Here is an 8,566-nt window from a genome sequence, read left to right as displayed (position 1 = left end):
TAGGTTGCCCAAGAAGGTTTTTTTGGAACAGTTTGCCTGATCAGCCTCTCCAGTATATGCTTGTGAACCCGTGAGGCCCTTGCCATGGAGTCGCCATGCCCTTGGGCCTCCATCTGGCATCGCTGAACTCAGAAGGACCGCAACAGGAGTAGGGTTTGGCCTGAGAGCAGTGTTTGCCCTGCAGCCCTACCTACACTCCAGGGTCCCCCCGGTGCCAGCACTGACGTTAGCTCCTCCACGCCTGCAGTGTACGCATCCCCACGCACCCGAGTGCTCCCGCTGTTTCAGAGATGCGTCCCTCTACTGGCATGGCCACACGCCTGCAATGAGTGCCTTGGGGTGCACTCGTGGGTTGGGAGCACTCAGCCCTTGTGCCAAAAGGACGCCCAGGTCTTGCAGCTGTTTGGAGTCAGCTGGTCCCCATGGTGCTGCTGCCCTCCCTTTGGTGGCAGTGCTGGCTCTGCCGATTCCTCTGTACCTCCAAGTGCCACGCAGGGCTACAGGTGACATCCCGTCTACGACATCCCAACAGGAAAAGTCCTCCTGCCAGTCCAGGGCTTTGATAAGAATTTTGTTTCTACAGTACAGATGCTACACAAGTAATCTATGTTCTGCATGCCCCCCCTATGTTACACTATGTTTTGATATCCACAACTACTATGCAATGCACTTGTTCCCAAAGTCTGTTGGCAGTAGTTAAGGGAGAAGTGCACAGTCGTACAGGTGTTTCAACAGCTGGTGAGAGGGTTATATGTAGCCATGCTCAAACAGGCCCACTAATTAATGCGGGCCTGGAAAATGAACTCTCAGCAGCAATTTTGGCCTTTGTTGTGGTTGCGATGCTTAAAATAAGACATGCTACTAGTGTCTGTGTGGAGAAGACAGTGAAAATTGTTAAGGTTTTGTAAAGAGCTATGTTATAACCGTGTTACTGTAAGATGCTACATCAAGACCCAGTCATTTCTGCAGTATAAGCATATACTAAGTCTTGTTAGCCACAAATACATTACAGATCGTTTTACATTGAGTCGAGGTATAAGGTTAGTCAGTACATAAATCCAGGGACTTCATCTGTCTTCAGACCTTGGCAAATTGCTGAAAAATTGCTTAAGATGTTGAGGACAGAGAACATTGAAAGGAGACACAAAATGGTCTCTGCTTAGAAAATATCTGCCTGGGATTCAGCTGAATTGTTGCACTTTGCTTCAATGAGTTAAAAAAATAAATAAATAAATTAGTGAGTTTGCACAAATGAATGTAGTTTACTGAGAGCAAATTAGCCATATATATTGCCAAATCATAAAGTTATTCTTCTTGTGAGTAAGTTAGATAAGAAGTCAGGTTTCTGGTGAAGAGTACAGAAGTGGGCATATCTTTGCTTGCAAGCTGAAATTACTATTCAATTTCTATTCAGCATTGGAAAGAAAACCTTTAAAGTTTTCCAACAATATAAGACAACACCAGAAAAATCTCTTTGTTTAGGTAATTTATGCTGTTGTACTTTTCAATTAAAATAATGTTGTGCCTAACTGAAACTTGCAGACAAACCGGTACAGAACCAAAGAATTATGCAAGATGTGCAGAGGATGATTGTATCCAGGGTTCAGTCCTGTGAAAGACTCAAAAATATTGAGCATGCAGAAATCTCAAGAGCCTTATTGGGAAGTTAATTTGCACAGCATTTTATGGGACTGGACTCTAAGGTCTTTAACAAGCAACGCTGAAGAGGGTAGGTTCATCTGGAGCCCCCAGTGGGTCAAAGATAAACATTTTGCTTTGGAGAAAGCCAGAAGGACTTTAGGCAGCCCTGCCACGATACTGGTCTTTCTCCTGAAAGTTTCTTCAGATCAACAGCTGGGAACAACCACACCATTAAGATAAAAGGCCCTTTCATGGTTGTAAAGGAGGAGGATAATCACTGGAAGGACTTAGTCAGCCATTCTGGGTGAGCAATAAATACTATCAGACAGGCTGTAATGATCGATATTGCTAAAATGTGGAAGCATCCACTGTTGGTGAGGGTCTCCTATTTCTCTTGATGTCAGAGTGTAGGGGAGAGCATAGGGAAAGCCAACAGTGGCCCTGTGATGGCTGAAGTGAACAAGCTGGGAGAGCAACCTGCAGCTGTCTAGCATCTGCAGGCAGTCTCTCCTTTCTGCCAGGTATATTTTTTTTTATTGTGTAGTCTCACCCCAAAAGGGGCAGCTACTCAGTAAAAGAGTTTCTTGAACAATGCCTGTCCATGGAAAAATGCTCCCCACCATTTATAGTAGGACTTTGCAAGTCCTGTTTCCACCTTCCTCCATGACTGGCTACCACGGCCTAGGTTCCAGTGCAACCAGTGAGGAACATCTGGGACACCACATCCCATACGGGGTATCTGCTGACCTCCTTCGGAGTAGATACAGTCACCAGGTCCTCTTTTCTGAGTAATGTTGGGCTATAACAGGCTTTTTGTTTATAAACAATATTTGAAATGTGGAGCTGCCATGGGTTGAAGGGAGAGGCCTGCAGCTCCCATTAATGCTGGGTGATAGGACATGCAGGCCTTGGACCTGTGGTGGAGAACTGGCAGCAAAGTCTTTCTCTGCCACATTCAGGCTGAAGTTGAATCTAGCTTCAGCAAAGTCACTATTCATCCAGCTTGGGATTTTAAGCACGGAGACCTTCCCGTTGGGAGCATTTGTTTCGTCTCAGAGCCTCTGAGGAGAGGGCTGTATGTGGCTTTGAGTTCCCAGTAACCAAAAGGTGCTTATTCTACCTGTAGATGGGCTTGGACGTTGCAATACTGTTCCTCACCATGCAATTAACCTTTCCACAAAGAAACCTTAGTAAATATTAGTATTTATGTAGCCAATGTTATCTTTAAAGTGCTCAGTAAACACTGCTGTGGTTTGTTTGTTGTTCTAAACTGGAAAGCTGCTTTCCCTTCTTGGCTGAAGTGATTTACTGATACCAACAGTTGCTCTTGTTGTAGTGCCTTTTGTGCAAGGCTTTCAGAGTGCTCTGTGGAAGCTCCAAAACATATTAGGCAGGGAAATTGATGATTTCATTCACACATCAGTGAAATGCAGCAACAGCTCATCTCTTCGTGTTAATGGGCAAGAGCAAATTTAGACTAGAAACTGAGGGACACCAAATCTGCTTCCTAGATGACAGGGTGAACTAGAATGGGACAGGATAACAGGCCCAAATGTTTTCATTTCAACATCCAGGGGCCCAGCCTGCTGCTTTCTCCACCTGGGATTTATGCAGGTGCTGTGGGCCAGTGACTTTCCAGCAGCTCCAAGTGAGTACAAAGGAGGTGCAAGAACAAGCTGCACAGGAGTCGAGGAAAAGCATAGAGCACCATGCCTTTATTTCACATTTATTTCACAAATAATTTCATTATTTGGAAATGACACAAAAGGCAATGTTGTACCCCTGACCTAATGCCTCCTCTTGCACATGCCGTTCTTGCCTTGCAGCGAAATTGTCTCGCTGGTGATCCTCCTCCCCTTGTTTAAACTAGAAGAGCCAAGAGGCTCTTTTAGATTAGAGCACCTGATCAAACAGCTGCAGGTGACATTTAATGCACTTTAACAACGATTGTTTGTCTCAAAGTCAGAGCCTAATCAGAAGAATAATTTCCATTTTATTCCGCCAATCATAGCAACTACTGGGAAACCTGTAAGTAAACCAAGTTTCTTCTTGTCTTGGAAATTTCAAAATCGTTGTGCTGAAAATAGGGTAGCACAAAAACTGGCCCATTTGTCCTCCCCTTCATACAAACACAACAGACATAAAATACTGCCTTTGTTTGGAACCCTTGTCACTGTGCCGCACTCCTTGAGTCAGTGGTGACAAAACGTTAACGCATGCTAGGAATGCAACCAAAGATCATACACACGGCTCTTTTTTCCAGCGAGGGAGTGATGCACTGCACATACAGGACTAAACAGAATTGTGGCTTCTCACAGTAGCTCTGCAGGAGGTCCTTGCAAATGTCATGTTCATACTTCCCTGAATTCTGGTTTCTTTTGACCCTCCCTGTTATGCATTTCATAAATCCTATACAAATTTATGTATTTCAGTGTAAGATTAATATTCTACAATGGGAACATTGCTTTGCTGAAACACATTTTTCCATACCATCGTTTCAATAAAAATGAATCTACTACTCAGATTACCTTAACTCTCTGTACCCTTCAATATGTATTTGCCTTCCTCTGTATCCTATTCTTTCTATTTGCAGAATTCCAGAATTAATTTTCTATTCTTGTTAAGACCACTTTATTCTATACCACTTGATTCATTAGACCATTGTTTTCCAGGCCTTTACAGATGAGACAGCATTCACAAAACAAACAGAGCCAATGCCCTGGCTTGAAAAACAGGAAAATTTAATTTAGCATGACATAATGAGTTTTGTTTCAGATCCAGACCTCACTGGCAGGCTCCCCGTGACATTAATATCCATTAAGTCAGATCTGAAGGAAAGATTTCCAAAATGCAATTTAGGGAACAAAGGAGTATGACTATGCTTTTATTCAGTTAGTCAAACATGCCTTGGTGGTTCAGTTACTATTCCTAAACGTAAAACTGGCCCTTATGCTGATGTGACCTGCTTCGGTTTAAAAAATAAAAAATAAAGTCTACATCCTGCTGATATGCTTATTAGAGCAAGCAGAGGATGGTAATTGTAATAAAAGGGGAAAAGGGTCTACAGCGAAAACTCCATTTTTGACCTTGTATTTGACATCCCGATCTTTTTGCCTTATTACTACAATTTGCTGTTGTGATGAGCTACATTTTCAATCGATGTCAAATATTCCTACAGTCACAAGTCAATAAAGAATCTTCATCTGTACAGAGAAGCATGGTGTGACTTGTTCATGGCCTAAATCACTACAAAGGATGATTTTTGGTAATGCAGAGCTTCTTGATTTTGCATGAAAGCAAAACAAAGTGCAGTGTCAAGAGGCTGAAACTAGGCAAATGCAAATTCGAGCTGTGGGTTTTCAACAGTGAGGCTAGTTATCTAGTGAAGCAAATTGCTTGAGATGATTCCTTCATCATTAGAGTGTTTTGTTTTGTTTTTAAATTACTTTTCAATCTAACAGATGTTTCATCTGAAGCACTTTGCATTTGATTTAGACATTATTGGATGAAATTATATGACATGCAGCAAGTAATATTATGTGATCATAATAGTCTCTTTGACCTTAGATATATGAGTCAATATTTTTTTTTGCTTTATCTCCTCAGTGATTTAAAGAGATGCTGCCTCTCATGAGATCAATAACAAGACCATATGCTTAGCAACTGTGCCCTGTATCTGTGCGGCAAAACGACACCTTGGGCACATACCTAAGCCACCTGTAAATAAACCATTTCGCTCTCACTATGTTGACGAGGCATTTTAACCGGACTAATGCTTTAATGCCCTGCTTTTAATGTCGAGGCAGGTCACCCAGAGCTGGCACGAGCTCTGCATAGTGCTGCACTTTGCCAGGGAGCAGGGAACAGCGCAGCAATCTGCGATGTGCCAACGGGGAACACAGCTAAGTCAGGAAAGAGCGAGGGACACGACTTTTTGCCGTGGCAAATGTTTCACATGAGGTCAACTTTCGAATTTTTTAGTATGTCAGTGCTTGTGAATAGTATCTGGCACGAGTACACACTGCACATTTGCTGATAGCAACAAGTGCAGTATATCTCCAAACTCTGCTTTAATAAGAAGTTGTATTTCTACAGTGCTTTCTTCCTGCAGCTCACTGTTTGAAACCTGTTTTGGGGTATTTTTGATCCCATGTTGCCATACAATAGGCACCACTTTACAGAGGAGGAAATTGTGCTGGAGAGGTTGGGACCCACCCACATCATTCAGCAAGTCTGTGGCAAAACTGGGTCAAGCTTTTCATCTTCTGAATTTAATTCCTGAGCTTTTGCTACTAAGTAATAAATAACTCCACCTAGAGTGTAGTAAAAATGAACACTTTTGGGGCACCTTCAATGATAAATGCAGGAAACACATGATGCTAAAGAGTGAGGATAGGACACGGTAGAACAGCCCTACAAATACACTAGGGCAGATACAAAGATGAAAAGATAAAAAGACTTGATTCAGCATCACCTGACACACTACGCCTATTTTTAACACTACTGGCAGCTTCAGGCCGACTGCTGTCAGCCCCCGCAGCATGATTTGATCCCACGTGGAAAGTCTGAAGCCAAGAGCATCTGACCAAAGTAATAGCTGCTCTGAGGCCAGGGCTATTACAAGTCAAACAGGCCTTCACAAGCGAGGAAGGATGACAAACGAAAGCAATACGATTTGCTTACAATGCCAAATAGGAAACACCAGCTTTGTTTAGTACAGGAATTATTCTGGCTTGGCTGAAAAAATATTCATGGGGCATGCTACAGCGGTTTTGACTGGCTCTACAGAAAAAGTGGAGGTGTGAGAAACTGGGTGAAACTTGCAAACCCACCCACCTGCTGCAGCTTGTCTTTGCACAGGAGGCAAGGTTTCCACGCAGAACACCCTGCCTTCCTCTGTGCTTATGAAATGTGTTGCTTAACGTAGCTCCCGCTTCCTGCGATGGCCTCGGGGCGCTATCGCAATAGAAATAAGAAATGCTTGTAATAAATTATACGGAGGGTAAAAAAAAAAAAAGAAAGAAAAAAAAAAAAAGAACAGCGACAGACATTTTAATTGACTTTGCTGCAAAGCGATCACGTGGTTTTTCCATTTGTACGTGCAAGTAATTCTGCAGGCAGACTGCAATTTGGAAACTGCCCGATCACTACCACGAGACAAGTGAGCTTCTAGTGGAATCGGCAACGTGTTTTGCTGCACTGGGTAAAGCCATGGAAGCACCTCTGAAAGCAGAGCTCAGGGCTTGCTGTCAAAGCAGGACAGAACAAAGCAGGTAGTTATTTCACACTCGCTGCCAGGCAGATAGCTTCACACCAAAAGGGTATTCAGTGAGGGAGAGTGTTGATTTCATCCTAATGGACAACAGAAGGACCAGTTGGGTGTGATGGGGGCACCAAATGACATCCTACGCCGTGAATTAATATTAGCATCTTCTTCCAGGCAGGAAAAATTAGGTTTGTGCACACTACCAAGAACCAGAATAACTATGCCCTTCCTTCCAAGCAGAAAATCCCTAAAAGCTATGCCTAATCTTGGGCTTAAAAGGAAGCCTTATAAAACACAGCTTGCTAGACATTTGTAAGCAATTGCAGCTGGCAGCAGGGACAGTCTCTTTAGTAGCACAGAAAATGCAGTGAGATTTTGGCAGCATTGATCTGAGTTCATTATTCAGGGCTACTTTTTCCATGCCCAGACAGGAAGGGATAACTTTCAGATGAAACAGTCAAACATGCCAGCTTTATCATTGACTTTTTAATACTTGTGCAACTCCACCTAAATGCCAAGGGGCTGCACCCTCAGCCTCTGCACGTGGAAGAGAGCTGCAACCAAGACTGAAAGCTGCAATAGGACTGAAGGAATACCCAGACGTGGGCCGCTGGCTGGCAGCATACAGAAGCAAGGTAAAAACAGATAAATGTTCAGGTTTCCACATCTGCCATTATGAAGGATTTCAGAACTCTGATGGGCTTAGTCAGATTAGTGTTTGGTAATCAGCCTTCGCCTCTATTCCACCTCACTTTCACCCGTGTGAGTGTAGAAAAACTGGTGGTATGTGAAGGCATTGCACTGGCGTAACAGTGTGAATTTAGACAGCCTTCTAAATACAGCTATCAACCAGGGATTTAGATAAATATTAAAATATTACCCCCTCTGTCTGTACTGTAGGTGGTAGACAAGTGTGATGTTATGGACTTAGTTTGTTGTGGAAATTGCTACTGCAATAGATTCCTTTGTGTTTGCTTTGCAACATTATAAATTGCTTCTGTCTCTCTTAACTTTTTCACCAGCACCAAAACAATTTTTTATTTTTATTTTTTTTTATTTTTTCTAACTTGTAGCTATGTGAGCTATGCCCACTGCAACCTCTGCTTAGGTGGAGTCTCTAGAACATGTGGCAACTCGGTCCCCTGCTTTTCGGATCATACTGCATAGTGCCGAATAAAACTTTGACTTATGACAAAATTAAGACACGTTGATTAACTTTAGGTACATCAGCTTTGGTTAGCGCTTGCCAAATGCCACGTCACGCACTTGGGATGGAATAAGCCCGTGGAAAAGTACAAGCTGGGCAGCAGCAGGGTGGAAAGCAATTTCGCAGAGAAGAATATGGTGGCTGGGCTGGACAGCACGCTGAACATGAGTCAGCAGAGAAGAAAGCCAACCACTTCCTAGGCTGTATTAGCAAGGGTGTAGCCACTGCGGTTATTCCTCCCTCTGTGGGACTTGTCAGACCACATCCGGAGTCCTGGGTCCAGTCTGGGTCTCCCCAGAATAAACAAGATGCTGACATACAGGGGAAAGTCCAGTTTAATGCCAGCATGACTGCTGGGGGTGCTGTGTTTGTTCAGCCTTAAGCAGAAGGCCGGCTCAGGGCATGTCCTGCTGCTCTCCACCACTACCTCATGGGAAGATGCAGAGAAGCTG

This window comes from Aythya marila (genome assembly GCF_965140915.1).
Source record: "Aythya marila genome assembly, chromosome: 2".
NCBI classification, from domain to species: Eukaryota; Metazoa; Chordata; class Aves; order Anseriformes; family Anatidae; genus Aythya; species Aythya marila.
The sequence above is the reverse complement of the archived record's forward strand: the minus strand, read 5'-3'. Positions refer to the sequence as shown.